Below are 14571 nucleotides of genomic sequence, written 5' to 3' on the forward strand. Positions count from 1 at the left end.
ATAAAGACAGGTAGGCAACAACGAGGCAAAACTGAACTGACCCAACAGCCCAACAATACTATGGTCAACAGACCCAATTTACAGTGCTGCTGCAAGGACATTGTGTCTGAAAGCTGCTCCTGCAGTAGTTTGAACATCCACATGCTAGAACTTGGAGAAGCTAAGAACTTTAGACCATGTGGTGGCCTTGCAAAGCTGGGCAAAAAAGGCTTGATGTTGGAAATACCCAGGAACACCTTCCAGTCTGGTGGAGTGAGCACATAAAAGTGCTGAAGGTGTCTTATTCTTTAGAGTGCAAATTCTTGAGATGAAGTTGCCTTATCAACCTGGCAATAGAGCATTTTGAGGCATTTGCAAGGCCATGGCGACAACACAACGAGAAAACAGTCTTTCTTAGATAAGCTGTGGCTTTTAGATAAATTCTGAGGCATTTGACAACCTCCAGGTAATGAAGAGCAATCCATTTGGGGTGCTTAGGAGCAGAGCACAAAAAGGGAGAGACTGTCTTAGTTTAGGCAGAAGTTAGACACCACCTTAGGCAGAAGGATTAAGAATGGCTGCTTTTAAGGCCTTGTGCACACTGGACGTTTTTACAGTTGCTGTTTTTGTCTTCAGGCCTTTTTTTTCTGGAGCCAGTGAACTCTCTCCAGCTTGTTATCCTATGTGCCCATGCAGGCTTTTATCAGTTTTCTGGCAGGGGCATTTCCTGACTGGAAACTAGTGGGTTTTAAGAGGAGTTTTTTCAGCTGTAGAAACGTTCTAACTCGGAAAAATGTGGCTATTCAGTGTTTATCACTGACGCATGATGACGGAAAGCACAGGAGGCACTAGGCTCCCTAATAGAGTGCGCTTTGACAGGGAAAGGAGGAACCTGACCCTTGATGGAATAAGCCTGAACCACCGTCTGTCTGATCCATCTGGAAATGGTTGCAGAAGAAGCTGACAACCCTTTGTGAGGTCCTTCCTTGAGCACAATAGAGAGTCTGACTTCCTAAAAGACTACGTAGCTGCCAGGTACACCCTAATTGCCCAGACCACATCCAAGGCATGCAAGGCAATTTCCTTCAGATTTTTAGGCCTGGGACACAAGGAAGGCAACACAATGTCTTCAGTCAAATGAAAGTCAGAGACCATCCTAGGAAGGAATGATGAACAGGGGCAAAGCACCACCTTATCCTTGTGAATCACTATAAGGTGAACGACAGGATAATTCCAACACCCTGTGCGCAGGGGTGATAGCCACCAAAAAAAGATCCCAGGGCGGCAACGGAGCCCACACAGAAGGAACCAAATGTCGGACACCCTGAAGAAAGGTACGCACCAGGGAGTGTGTGGCCAAAGGTCGTTGGAAAAAAAACGCCAAACCCGATACCTGGCCCTTGATGGTACTAAAGGCCAATTGCCATTCAACCCCGCGTTGAAGGGAGTTTAAGATCCGATCCACCGAGAAGGAGCGAGGATGAACCCCAAGAGACTCCATGCCGTGTTCCACGTACAGCGGTACATCTTCCTAGAAGTAGATTTCCTAGCTTTTACCAGGGTAGGAATCACCGACTCACACAAACCTCTATCCTTCAGCACCTGGCGTTGAACAGCCAAACCGTCAAAACCAGCAACTGTAAAGCAGGATGGAAGATTGGTCCTTGAGACAGCAGATCCTCCCTGACATGAAGTCCCCAAGGAGCATCAGCAACCAGCCGTACCAGATCAGGGAGTACCAAGACCGACGAGGACAGTCTGGAGCCACTAGAATGACCAGACTGCTTTCTGCCTCGATCCTTTACAGGAGTTTGAGAGGACTGGAAGGAATCGGCAGCCCACCTTAGAATGCTGGCTACTTACAGAGCCGCTAGGACGCGTCTTGTGCCCCTTTAGTGATTGACATAGATCACGGTCGTGGCCTTGTCCGAATGAATTTGTACCGGACACCCCTGAAGATGAATTTTCCAAAGAGCCAGACAAGTCTGATTGTTCAGAGTTCCAGCTCATTAATTGGCAGACCCCCTGAGCACATCAGTGCTGAGAACGCCTCCCCAGCTGGACAGGCTAGCATCTGTTGCGACAACTGTCCAGTACAGGGGGAGAAGGATCTTCCCTGTCGAAGCGCTGGAGAACGAACCACCGCTAGAGACCGTGGAACCTTGTCCCACTTCACCAGAATCTCTTTTGCAGAGATCTTGTGTGGAACTTTGCAAACAAATTGCCTCAAAGGTGGACACCATCAGGCCCAGCACCCGCATGCAAGCCCAGAGGGATGACTGTCTGCTGAACAACAGAAGCTGAATTGTCTCCTGCAATGTCTGGAGTTCTTCCAGAGGAAGAAAGCACTCTGGTTGAGGCCGAGTCCAGAGTCAGACCCAGATAGTCCAGTTTTTGAGGACAAAATCAAAGCAGACTTCTGAAGGTTCAGAATCCAACCAAACATCCTCAAGTTCACTGAGTAATCTCCAGATGTCCATCAGAGCAGTCGGAAACTCCGCTCGCAGAAGATCGCCCAGGTACCTCAGTACCGCGATCCCCCGCTGACTCAAACAATGTCAGCAACAGGGCCAACACTTTTGTGAAGACCTGAGGAGCAGAGGCGAGACCAAAGGTCAACGGCACAAACTGATATTGCTCCTCACCCACGGCAAAGCCGAGAAAGCGCTGGTGACCGGCACATATTAGAATGTGTGGGTAGGCATCCTTGATGTCGATAGAAGCGAGAAGAAAACCCCTGATGTAGGGACGCCACCCCCGTGCGAATGGACTTCATGCAGAACTTCTGTACTCGCACAAAGCAGGTTAGCGCATGAGGTTCAGAATAAGACATACCTTGCCTTTCTTCCTGGGAACTGTAAAGAGGTTTGAGTAAAAACCCTTAAAAATGTTCTGAAGTCGGAACCGGAACAATCACCCCTTAAAGTACCAAGTCTTGCACTGCCCCAAAGAGACCCTGTAAGCGATCTAGGGACAAGTGCAGGTTGGAAGAGGAGAACATTTTCGGAGGATAAGACCGAACTCGATTTTGTAGCCTGACCGAATAAATTCTTGGACCCACTCGTCCTGTGCCAGGGAGGTCCATGGATTCGGAAACCAGCGAAGACCCAGATACGGGTGAGGGCACCCCTTCATGCAGAGGCAGCCTTGGAAGAGCCTGCTCATGGCTTGCCAGACCGGCTCTTCTAGGAACCTCCGGTGGAGGCCCTGACTTTTGATCCCTTGTCTTGAGGGATGACAAAACCTCTCATGAGCCAAGGAGAATGGCCCACGTCTAGGACGGGGCTCCTTGCCCTTGGTAGCCGGCGGAAGAAGATTACTCTTCCCCCTGTGAGACCCTTAACAATGTCATCCAAGGAAGCCCAAAACAGGCTATCCCCTACAAGGGGGAAGATGAGATAAGGCCTTCTTAGAAGTCTGGTCCACAGACCAGTATTTCAGCCAAATAATACGACGAAAGTATTTATGGGAATGAGGTATTACGTAATGTATGAAACTATATAACATGGTTTAAAACCAACAAATAGTACACAATAGATAGCATACATTGAGGTTTCCCAATAATGCCACCGCCTGGTGAGTAGCATGGGCAGGCTGTTCTATATGGATATCTATTCATCTAACATGTTTCGGGCTAAAGATTGTCGTTTTCAGAGATGTTTCAATGGGTACTGTTAATTTCTAGAACATATGTATACGCTATTGGTAATCATACATTGTTATACCAATGGTAGATAATACATTTCTGTATCAAAAATGGAACATAATCGGTACAGTAGAAAACAAGCAACTATTATAGTCACAAAACTGAACAACCATTTTGCACATGGTATTGGATTGCAAAGTAAAGATTGCACCATATATGAATGCAATCAGGATATCCCCATGTGTATGAGGCTGAACACTCGCTCATCCCAAACTGGAGCTGGATCACAAGGACCCAAGGGGTGAAAGATTCACCTCTATGATCAACCCACCAGGTAATGTGTCTAAAACTGAAATAGGATATAGACTCGTGAATTAAAAATTCAGAATCCGGCGAATGAAGGGGGTCGTGGCGACCACCGGCTAACATGGACGCTTAGGCTCAGAGCTCCGCTCGGTGACACATCCACACCGATCACACAGCCCATACTCCCGTTCACCGCCGGAACCTGACCGCCGGACTGCCCGCATCCTCCTGCATCTCCTGCTATGAGGAGATGCCGTACTGACCCGCCGATAGTGAAGAAGCTGCCGGAGTTCTTCCTCCCCAGGCAGGCCAGACCTCAGCAACATGGCGCCGCCACGCTACATACTACAGCAGCGCATCCTCTGCACCCTGCAGCTGACACTCCCCCGGATCAGCAACGGTCCTCCACCCAGGCAAGTGCACCCTCTTCCTCCTCCCCCCTCCACTCGCCCCCTTCCTCCCCCACAACCAGCAGCCCGGTCAAATCCAGGCCGAGGATGGAGAATACCCAGGTGGAGGCCTGCTTTTCCCCTATGGACACGGGGACTGCACAACCCCCAGACCCCTTCCAGCACTACAGGGTAGCCTCTGTCAGATGTGTTGATGAAGGAAATGCTCCAATCCTTAAGATCATCCATTCACTCTGACATGCTGCCCTGTATCAAAATGTGCAAGGCAGAAATAGCAGATTTAGGAGAGTGAATCAAATTAAAGATAAAATGGGTGACTACACATCCTCGTTTAATTACTTAGTGGACTCTCACGCATCTCACCAGGACGTCCTTTCCTCTCTGCAAGCCAAGATTGCGGATTTAGAGGACCGCTCACGAAGAAACAATTTGAAGATTCGCGGAATCCCTGAAACTGTGCAGCCTCAACAACTCCCTCACTTTGTTAAAGATCTTTTTGGCAGTTCTTCAGAACATAGACCGGATTCACAGGGTCCCTAAGCAGTCTTTCCTGCCACCTGAAACGCCTAGAGATGTCCTGTTGCGCATTCATTTCTTTCAAGTCAAAGAGAATATTTTGTCAGCGTTCCGTCACCAGGACCGTCTCCCACCTCAAGCCGCCACCCTTCAGGTTCTCCCAGATTTGTCCCAATTTACCCTACAGCGGCGACGCAATCTCTCATCTTAAACCAAAGCCCTGCGCAACCATCAGATTATCTACCGCTGGAAATATCCAGCCAAGCTGGAAATCACATACAACAGCTCATTTTGTATCTTCTCTTGATGAAGGTCTCTGCCTCCTCCGCTCCTGGAACATCCTACCGGTGGACCCAGATTACCAGAGGGATCCCGCTCCGGCACCACCTGCCCATCTACAACAGGACTGGCATTTAGTCACCAACAAGAAATCCTCCAAGAAGAAATATGGGAACAAGGGGCTTTCCTGATCCACTTCCTCCTGATGTGCTCCCTGATTGTGCTGCGGGTACACCTGGATGTACCCTTTTCCCCTCCGCCCTTGTAATACATACTGCCCTGGCCTACTCGTGGCCATTTTTTTTTATTGTTGCTCTTTTCTACGTTTTAATTTACCTCCGCACTACGGAACCTGTTGACTGTTTTCCATTATGCTCCTGCGTACCACCTGTGCTTCTACACCTCCGCCCTTGGATCCGCCCCCGGCCCCCTGCTGTAGGGGCCTGGGTCGGCTCTCTGGACATGACCCGGTCCTCCTGTGCTGCCCCACCTACTCCAGCGTACTCTTCGGTTCACCTGTGTTGCCTGACTCTTTGACCTGATTTTCGACTGTACCACCGCGGCTTGCTCCCTCTATGCACCATGGGCGTGAAAATCGTCTCTGTTAACACCCGTGGACTGAACCACCCAGTGAAGAGGAGATCTCTCTGGCAAGAAGCCCTTCGCCTCCATGCAGACATGATTACAGCCCAGGAAACCCACTTCTGCCAGCATGCAACACCGAAGTGTTCTCATCCGGACTTCCCTCATGTTTTCATGGCGTCGACGACAGAGAAGAAAAGAGGTGTTCTCATTGCCATCAGAGACACAATCACTTTCGCATTCCAAGACTCCATCGTTAACCCGGATGGCCGGTATCTCATTTTATTGAGTGTTATAAATGACCTTCCCTTGACGCTGGTATCGTAAATTCTTCAGTAACTTACTCAAAGGAATTTCCCCTGTAGGTTTTGGTCATCTAATACTATGTGGTGACCTGAACGCCATGGTCGACCCGAGCCTTGACACGTCCTCCTCTCCAGGTAGGCCAACCCTCTCCCTGCGCAGCCTTCTTGGGGAGGAGGATTTGTTCGATGCGTGGCGATGTCTCAATTCCACAGATAGATCCTACACCTACTATTCCCCAAGTCACAACTCTTACTCTCGCTTGGACCTCTTCTTAGTGGACAAGATGCTACTACAGAGAGTCTCCGCCGCCTCGATCCACGATATCACGTGGTCGGACCATGCACCCATTTCTATCTGTCTCGAGGACGGCAAGGCTTTCTCCCAGACGAGAGTATGGAGATGTGACCCCCCCCTCACTTCTTCAAAACCCCGCTACTCACAAAATACTCTCCCAACATTTGGACAAATATTTCTCCCTTAATCTTCCTGCTGACACCAGCGCCTTTACCAATTGGTGTGCCCACAAAGCTTTTATTAGAGGCATTCTTATTAAACTGGGTTCCCAGGTTCACAAATCTTACACTGCTAAGTTAGATTCCCTCCTCACCGACATCCGCTCTCTTGATCCCCGTAACCAGTCTGCACCCTCTCCCACTTTGGCTAATGAAATTTCCAAGTTGCGCCACTCCTTGAGAGAACTTTTATGCTCCCAACATGACAACTTAATACGTAAACTTAAGCTCAACTACTACGCCAAGAACAATAGGGCTGGTAAACTCTTGGCCAACAGGCTTAAGTCTCGTAGATCTAAGGCCAAAATTCACTCTCTTTAACACCCCCTCACCCACACTAATCCTCAAGACATTGCGGACGCCTTCGCGGATTACTATGGCTCACTGTACAACCTCTCTAGTGATCTGTCCTCCCCCCAACCGACGGACACGGCCATCTCCGCCTTCCTGTCCAAACTTCACCTTCCCTCCCTTTCCGCATCTCAACATGACTCTCTTAATGTCTCGTTTACCCCTGAAGAAATCGAATCGACCAAAAAATCCCTCCCCCCCGGTAAATCCCTAGGCCCAGATGGGCTCCCCAATGAGTATTTCCCAATTTTTCGATCAGTGCTGTCCCCCCACCTTCTCTCAGTCTTTCGGGAAGTGACCACAACTGGTTCCTTCCCCAAAGAAATGCTGCTGGCGCATGTCGTCACCATTCCCGAACCCGGAAAACACCCGAATACACAGCCCAACTTTCGCCCAATTTCCCTCTTAAATGTGGATGTAAAGATTTACGCCAAACTATTGGCGCCCAGGCTACAAACTGTTCTACCCTCATTGATAGGATCTTTCAAATCCGGCTTCATGAAAGGGCGTCAACCCTCAGACGCCACTAGACGAATGATAAATATTATCCACCATGCACAATGTAGTGGAACGCCTTCTCTTCTTTTTTCTATAGACGCGGAGAAGGCGTTCGACAGAATGCATTGGGGGTATCTCGTGGTGACCCTCCGTAAGTTTGGCTTCCAAGGGCCTATTTTGTCAGCTATATTAGCACTCTACTCCTGCCCCTCGGCTAAAGTTCTGACCAATGGCCTCCTCTCAAAGATATTTGACATTACAAACGGGACTCGCCAGGGCTTTTCCCCTCTATCTTTAATTTGTCCATCGAACCACTGGCTGAAACCGTTCGCTCCCATCCACACATCACAGGGTTCAAATTACAACGTCAATCCCACACCATAAACCTATTTGCGGACGATATTATCCTCTCCCTGACCAATCCTACTATCTCTCTTCCCTTCGCACATGATCTTTTAAACCAATTTAGTGCTGTATCCTTCTACAAGGTAAATTTTACCAATTACCTTATACTAGACCTAGGAGTCAGCGGCCTTGCCAATTCTCACCTTCACTCCAACCTCCCCTATGTATGGACTGACAAATACATTTCCTATCTTGGTATTTCCCTTACTCCCTCCCCTGACAAATTGGCAGATTTTTATGTTGACCAACTCCTACAGCAACTTCGTCTAGACTTGACTTCCCTTGCCAAATTTGAAATCTCTTGGGTGGGCAGAATTGCCTCATTTAAAATGCTACTACTCCCGAAAATATTGTACCTTTTTAGAACACTACCCATCCCCCTTAAGCAATCCCATCTCAACAAACTATCCCGATGCCTTAAACAATTCCTTTGGCGAGGGAAGAGGGCCAGATGCTCTCATAAACACCTTATTTTACATAGGAAGGCTGGGGGTATTGGCCTCCCTGATATAGGCGACTATTAAACTGCCCCTCTATTGGCGCAATTGCCTCGGGTTTGCAAACCCCAGCTCCTCATGTTGGGTCCCCCTTCAATCGGCATGCTCACACACAACTGACCTATCCCTTTTGCCTCTTGCTTACTCCTGGCGGCAACTGCCCCTTCACTCTCTCCCCCCTCCCACCCGAGCCTCCATCCTAGTGTGGAGTAAACTTATTCTGCATTCTAAAACAACCCCCAATAGTACTTCCATTCAGCTGCCCCTCACGCTCCTAGAAGTCCTGATTCCCAACCTCTCCCTCCATACATTTGTGGAAGCGGGTCTAACTTGGGTTGACAACCTCTTCCATGGTAACCAGCTCATACCCTTTAACGTTTTAACTTCTCAACATGATCTCCCCAAACCTGCACTCTTTACATACACCTGGATGACCTCCTTTCTGAAAAAGTCTCCCCTTCCGTCCATCAAGCTGGACTTCCATGCTTGGCAACACCTCACCAAACCCGAGTCAAAGGTTAAAGGCATTACTTTATTTTATCCCACCCCACAGAATAAATGTTTATTGACTAAGACGTCCCCACTTGTAGCGTGGGAATCTGACCTCCAGAAAGAATTCACTCTATAACAATGGTCGCATGCCATAAAATACGAGTATCGCTCTTCTCACTGTGTGAACCACTGGGAGACCTCCCAGAGACTGCTGACGCGATGGTATATGACCCCGCATATTCTAGCACACTACTCCCCCTCTCTCTCGCCTTTGTGCTGAAGGGAATTTGGTCACCACGGGACCCTCCTTCACACGTTTTGGAATTGTAGATCACTCACCAGTTTTTGGAACAAAATCTTTTCTGTAATTTCCTCCATTTGCAAGACCACTGTACCTCCTGACCCAGCCTTAGCGATCCTACTACTGGGAATCAAATCTTTTTCATCTTCTCATAGGACTCTCTTTTCTCATATTTTGCTCACTGCTTCCCTAGTCCTAGCAAGACTCTGGTGCACCCCCTCCCTCCCTAACCCCTTAGAGGTACTAGCCCAGGTCCAGATTAACTACCACTATGAGAGTCTTCTTGCGCTACGCTCATCCTCCCTCCCCCTCCTTTGAGAAATCCTGGTCGCCATGGGCCGACTGGTATGTTGCATCCCACTCTATGCCTCAGATCTCCTCAAATGTCCTCTCTCAACCCAATTGCCTCTCCCCAGCTACTCAGCACAGATAATGCTTGTACTCGCTTAACATATTGTGATTGTTCCTCAGGTGTACGCTTTCTGTCTTGTTGGTTCTTCGCTGTTGATATATACGTTTCCCCATTACTTTCATGATTCCGGGTGCAATGCTTATGATAATGTATGTTGTTTCCTGCATTTTTTTCCAGTGTTCTACCTACTTGTTCTTGGTGGCTGCGTCCGCTAACATTGTTGTATTCTTGCCAAAACTTCAATAAAAATTATTTGAAAAAAATTCAGAATCCCATCTATGAAGTGTCAGAGGACCCCACATGGACGTGACTGATCGCCATGGTGACGCGTGCGTCCATCTATCAACTAGCAAGCTGATGACTATGATTAGGCAGGATCTACACCTGCAGGCATAGTATATTACCACCACCCCTCTGTGATAGTTCGCAACTGCACAGAGGAAGCGCCTTGGTGGTTGTCTGCACAGAACTCTGACACACAGGTATGATTCTACCCCAGTACATCTCTTGGGATTCTAAGCAACCCAAAAATATAGCCTTTGGGAAATGTATTAATACTTAACCAATGCCCATATACAAGTATTCGGCCCCCTTGAACTTTTCGACCTTTTGCCACATTTCAGGCTTCAAACATAAAGATATAAAACTGTAATTTTTTGTGAAGAATCAACAAGTGGGACACAATCATGAAGTGGAACGAAATTTATTGGATATTTCAAACTTTGTTAAATAAAAAACTGAAAAATTGGGCGTGCAAAATTATTCAGCCCCTTTACTTTCAGTGCAGCAAACTCTCTCCAGAAGTTCAGTGAGGATCTCTGAATGATCCAATGTTGAACTAAATGACTAATGATGATAAATAGAATCCACCTGTGTGTAATCAAGTCTCCGTATAAATGCACCTGCACTGTGATAGTCTCAGAGGACCGTTTAAAGCGCGGAGAGCATCATGAAGAACAAGGAACACACCAGGCAGGTCCGAGATACTGTTGTGGAGAAGTTTAAAGCCGGATTTGGATATAAAAAGATTTCCCAAGCTTTAAACATCCCAAGGAGCACTGTGCAAGCGATAATATTGAAATGGAAGGAGTATCAGACCACTGCAAATCTACGAAGACCTGGCCCTCCCTCTAAACTTTCAGCTGATACAAGGAGAAGACTGATCAAAGATGCAGCCAAGAGGCCCATGGTCAGTCTGGATGAACTGCAGAGATCTACAGCTGAGGTGGGAGACTGTCCATAGGACAACAGTCGTATACTGCACAAATCCTGCCTTTATGGAAGAGTGGCAAGAAGAAAGCCATTTCTTAAAGATATCCATAAAAAGTGTTGTTTAAAGTTTGCCACAAGCCACCTGGGAGACACACCAAACATGTGGAAGAAGGTGCTCTGGTCAGATGAAACCAAAATCAAACTTTTTGGCAACAATGCAAAACGTTATGTTTGGCGTAAAAGCAAAACAGCTCATCACCCTGAACACACCATCCCCACTGTCAAACATGGTGGTGGCAGCATCATGGTTTGGGCCTGCTTTTCTTCAGCAGGGACAGGGAAGATGGTTAAAATTGATGGGAAGATGGATGGAGCCAAATACAGGACCATTCTGGAAGAAAACCTGATGGAGTCTGCAAAAGAACTGAGACTGGGACGGAGATTTGTCTTCCAACAAGACAATGATCCAAAACATAAAGCAAAATCTACAATGGAATGGTTCACAAATAGACATATCCAGGTGTTAGAATGGCCAAGTCAAAGTCCAGACCTGAATCCAAGCGAGAAACCGTGGAAAGAACTGAAAACTGCTGTTCACAAACGCTCTCCTTCCAACCTCACTGAGCTCGAGCTGTTTTGCAAGGAGAAATGGGCAAAAATTTCAGTCTCTCGATGTGCAAAACTGATAGAGACATACCCCAAGCGACTTACAGCTGTAATCGCAGCAAAAGGTGGCGCTACAAAAGTATTAACTTAAGGGGGCTGAATAATTTTGCACGCCCAATTTTTCAGTTATTTGTTAAAAAAGTTTGAAATATCCAATAAATTTCGTTCCACTTCATGATTGTGTCCCACTTGTTGATTCTTCACAAAATATTAAAATTTTTCTATCTTTATGTTTGAAGCCTGAAATGTGGAAAAAGTTAAAAAAGTTCAAGGGGGCCGAATATTTTCGCAAGGCACTGTATATACTACAGGATACTACATATACTATTGTTGTGGGACTGTAATCCCTAAAGCTCTTAATAATGGAGGGGAGGATTCCTTGTATAAATACCACTTCACAGATGGGATTCTGAATTTTTAATTCATGAGTCTATATCCTTTTTCATTTTTAGACACATTACCTGGAGCTTAGGAACCACTGTGTTTTGGACAACCCAACTGTTTTGTGACAATGTTGTCAAAGTAAGCGGAAAGGGGAACACCCTTGCTGCTTTGGAGGGCCCGTGGGTGCCGAAAGGGACCGACGCCTCCGACGTAGCATCAACTGCAACCTACATTTTTTTAAATTTCATGCACTGAAACAAACAGCCCATCTACCAGCGCCTTTTCATGCGCGGCTAGAGGAGCAGAGGAATCACCCTCACTATCTGAGCACTCAGGGTGCGTGGACACAGACCCTGCAGGGTGACTTGCGTCCGTGGCAGCCGAAACACTTTCAGGATCTGATGTAATGATCAGGGGAGGGTCGCCGACTGCGATCCCGCAAAGAGGACGCCGACCGGGGCCCACTAATGGACCACCTACTGGACCCACCAAAAAGGGGACAAGGGGGTTGCCCTCAGAGTTCCTCCATAGAGGCCCGCATAATAGGAAATAGCCCCTTAAAGGGGGCCGCCTGCCATGATGCAGACTCGCAGGCAGCGTACCCTGATGATCGCGCAGTGCTAAAAAGGGGCAGGTGCCCCACACAATAATGGCGGCAAGGCTGTCATGACAAAATGGACTGCCCCCACAGCGCCACCCCTTCCAAGGAACGCGCCAAGCTAAACGCATGGCCTAGCAGGCCGCGGCCTTAAATATTAGTGGAGGCCCAGCCGCAATTGAACGGATCCCAGTACGGCAGATGCCCAAAGGAATAGTGGGGGTTTCAGCCAAACTCCCTTGGGCCCCCCTCAACGGAGGCACACGACTCAGCTGCATAGCCTAGTGGGTGCCCAGCCACCTGCCCCAGTGAAGCCAACCACTCAGGGGCAGCGGAGGGGAGGGCGGACGCCCAAACGGGAGGCAGTGGCTTCAGCCACCCTCACAGGAGCCTCCCCACATAGTTTCCGAGCAGTAGCCACAGCCTAAATTTTTGTTTGGATGCAGCCACATGAGGAGCGGACCGGCAGATGCTAAACCATCTGCTCCCCCAGCCCAACAGCCGCCGCAGGGAGCCCAGAGGACATCCCTTCCCTAGTCACAAACCCCCAGGGTGGCAGGGAACCCTGATAAAAACCCCGTTGCGCAACAGGAAAAACCTGGTCAGCAGCAGCACCAACGAGCCCCCCTTTAGAGCATGTGGCAAATGCCAGCTCATAACCTCATCGGGGGGGAGAAAAACCCACAGTGACCACCGAAAGTTTAGAGAGGCTGGGGGAGAAGGAGGGGAACCCGGGGGTCCTACCGTCCAACGGTTGCCCTCACAAGACATTTACTTTGCAGGCCAGCCCCCATCCAGTGGGGCTATGTCGCGGATGACCTAGTCCGGAGCTAGATTATCCAGTCCGTCGCCCAGTCCGGATAGCCGAGAGTGGGTGTATACCCCCTTGGACTGCCCATAGGCATAGTCAAGCTTTTTCTGCCTAGTGTCCTACTCCTGTAGGGGGCAGTATAACCCAACGGTTAAGAAGAACCAGGAGCTGTGTCCGTCAATGAACAAAAAAAGAGAAACACCATTTGTTGATAATGTTTTTATGATTTGGGTTTAGTGACATTTTAAGAGTACGTAACCAGTTCCCTACCAGCGCATAGTAAAATGATGCCGGCAGGAACACTTTCTTCCTCCGGGCGGGCGACATATGAAGTTCGCCTGTTCTAGGCGTGCAGCGCGGCGATCAGGGATGAGGCGTGACCCTCGGACACAGCCCATCCCCCATTAGGGTAAAGTGCAATGAAAATGGCTCTTTATCACTTGACCGGCTGTGTCCAGTGACAGCCGCTCAACATGAATTGTATTCGTTCTCGCCGCTCGGGCATGCAGTGTGGCGATCGGGGATGAGGTGTGTCCCTCGGACGCAACCCATTCCCGATTAGGGTAAAGAGCCAATGAAATTGGCTCTCTAACACGTGACCGGCTGTGTTCAACCACAGCCGGTCACAAACGTCCACAAAGAGCTCTCTTGCAGTTACTGGGCTCTCCTCCTCAGTGTGTGAGGAGACCAGGAGAAAAAATGTTGCAGCAGTACAGTGATGTGCCTCGACTGCCCCCCAATTAAAGAGGACCTGTCACCAGCCCAAAAGAAGGCCTGTCACCAGCCCATCAGAAGGCCTCTCACCAGCCTACCACGGTACCTGTCACCAGCCCATCAGAATACCAGAGTACCTGTCATCACCTAATGAGAGTACCCGAGTACCTGTAACTTGCTCATCAGAGTACCGAGTGAATGTCACCATCAAATCAGAGTACCCGAGTACCTGTCACCAGCCCATCAGAGTACCCCAGTACTTGTCACCAGCCCATCAGAGTACCTGAGTACCTATCTCCACCCCATCAGAGTACCTGAGTATCTATCTGCAGCCCATCAGAGTACCCGAGTACCTGTCACCAGTCCATCAGGGTACTACCTATCTCCAGCCCATCAGAGTACCCGAGTACCTATCTGCAGCCCATCAGAGTACCCGAGTACCTGTCTCCAGCCCAGAGTAACCGAGTACCTATTTGCAGCCCATCAGAGTACCCAAGTATCTGTGTCCAGCCCAGGGTACCCGAACACCTATCTTCAGCCCATCAGAGTATCCGAGTACCTGTCTCCAGCCCATCAGAGACCCACCTCCAGCCCATCAGAGTATCTATCTGCAGCCCATCAGAGTACCTGAGTATCTCCAGCCCATCAAAGTACCCGAGTACCTGTCTCCAGCCCAGAGTACCCGAGCACCTAT

At 48.8% G+C, this 14571-nt stretch overlaps 1 protein-coding gene across 1 annotated transcript in view; it reads right to left on the reverse strand.

The window, feature by feature from the left end:
- SMCHD1 (structural maintenance of chromosomes flexible hinge domain containing 1) overlaps positions 1-14571 on the reverse strand; it is a 1054086-nt gene that overhangs the window by 194417 nt on the left and 845098 nt on the right. The gene's annotated exons all lie outside the window — the stretch shown is intronic.

Source organism: Pelophylax lessonae (assembly GCF_965119305.1).
Source record: "Pelophylax lessonae genome assembly, chromosome: 5".
NCBI lineage: Eukaryota > Metazoa > Chordata > Amphibia > Anura > Ranidae > Pelophylax > Pelophylax lessonae.